This window comes from Chiloscyllium punctatum, chromosome 37 (genome assembly GCF_047496795.1).
Source record: "Chiloscyllium punctatum isolate Juve2018m chromosome 37, sChiPun1.3, whole genome shotgun sequence".
In the NCBI taxonomy this organism is placed as follows: Eukaryota; Metazoa; Chordata; class Chondrichthyes; order Orectolobiformes; family Hemiscylliidae; genus Chiloscyllium; species Chiloscyllium punctatum.
In genome coordinates this window covers 37,349,140-37,351,349 of record NC_092775.1, presented here as the reverse complement: position 1 = coordinate 37,351,349, position 2,210 = coordinate 37,349,140, and positions in this window count along the sequence as shown.

The window sequence follows — 2,210 nt, the reverse complement described above, 5'->3', positions numbered from 1 at the left end:
AACCCGTCCATGCTGAACATAATCCCAAACTAAACTAGTCCCACCTTTCTGCTCCTGGCCCATATCCTTTTAAACCTTTCCTATTCATGTACTCATTGTCATGTCTTTTAAACATTGTAACTGTGCTAACACCCACAACATCCTCAGAAAGTTCACTCCACACACAAACGACCCTCTGTGTAAAAAAATTGCCCTTCGTGTCTTTATTAAATCTCTCTACTCTCACCTTAAAAATATGCCCCACTAGTCTTGAAATCCCGTATCCTATGAAAATGACACCCACCATTAACCCTATCTGTACCCTTCATGATTGTAAAAACCTCTGTAAGGTGACCTGTCAACCTCCCACACTCCAGTGAAAGAGTCCCAGCCTATCTTTATAACGCAAACCTTCCATACTCAGCAACGTCCTGGTAAATCTCTTCTCAACCTTCACTAGCTGAATAATATCCATCCTACAACTGGAACATGGACAAATCCAGGTTAGCTAAGGAGCACCAACATTGAATTCTTAAGATAAAACAATAACCCAGAAATTATGAGTGTACGTTGGAGTTTTTCACTGTGACCATACAGAAATCCAATCAAGAAGTGCCTGAGAAATTGAAATTTCATTTTGTTTGCACCAGCTGTCCAATAAGGAGTTTACTCAGTGCCCCTCTTCTGCCTGTTTCCTGTCACTCTGCACATGCTTCGTTTACAAATGAACATCAATTCCCTTTTGAATGCCTCAAGTGGACCTGCTACCATCACACTGTTAACGTTTGGAACCATCCAAACAAATCCCCAACATGGAGTTAAAGTCAGATTGCAGAGTTCCAACTCACTTAAGCATAGTAGTTACCCAGGAAATGTTAGAGGATTTAAAACTTGCTCTAACTCTTGGGTGATTACAAAACTGAACCCTTGCCTCACCACTGAATCCCACCTTCAACTATTCTCTTCCTCAACCACTGATATTCCCTCATCTAACACTGTGGAACCCCAACCCAACCATATCCCACACCCTGGACGCGACACTCCTCTCAACTTGACCCCACTGTATCTGACATCTGACACTTTATTCATTGAAGCATTGAGTACAAAATCAAGGAATTTATATTAAACTTGTATAAAACACCACTGCTAAGTGCCACACTCAAGGAAACATGTGAGAGCATTGGAGAGGTTGGAGATGTTATAAAAGAATGGTTCCAAGGATAAGCAATTTCAGTTTTGATGGCAGATTGGAGAAACTGGAACTACTTTGTTTGGAGAGAAGACTAAGAGAAATTTTGATTGGAGTATTCAAAATCCTGAGAGGTGAAGATGGATTAAATAGAGAGAAAATGACTCTGGGAAAGATTAGATATGAAAGGGCACAGATTCAAAATAATTAGCAAAAGGAACAAAAGAGATATGAGGACAAAGCCTTTTCATATAATGAGTAGTTAGGCTTTGGAATTCAGTGAGAGTGTGATGGTGGCAAGTTCAATAGAGGCATTCAAAAGGGAATTGATGCTTATTTGAGAGTCATAGAGTCATAGAGATGTACAGCATGGAAACAGACCCTTCGGTCCAACCCGTCCATGCCAACCAGATATCCCAACCCAATCTAGTCTCACCTGCCGGCACCCAGCCCATATCCCTCCAAACCCTTCCTATTCATATACCCATCCAAATGCATCTTAAATGTTGCAATTGTACCAGCCTCCACCACATCTTCTGGCAGCTCATTCCATACACATACCACCCTCTGTGTGAAAAAGTTGCCCCTTAGGTATCTTTTATATCTTTCCCCTCTCACCCTAAACCTATGCCCCCTAGTTCTGGACTCCCCGACCCCAGGGAAAAGACTTTGTCTATTTATCCTTTCCATGCCTCTCATAATTTTGTAAACCTCTATAAGGTCACCCCTCAGCCTCCGACGCTCCAGGGAAAACAGCCCCAGCCTGTTCAGCCTCTCCCTATAGCTCAAATCCTCCAACCCTGGCAACATCCTTATAAATCTTTTCTGAACCCTTTCAAGTTTCACAACATCATTCCGATAGGAAGGAATCCAGAATTGCACGCAATATTCCGACAGTGGCCTAACCAATGTCCTGCACAGCCGCAACATGACCTCCCAACTCCAGCACTCAATACTCTGACCAATGAAGGAAAGCATACCAAACGCCTTCTTCACTATCCTACCTACCTAAGACTCCACTTTCAAGGAGCTATGAACCTGC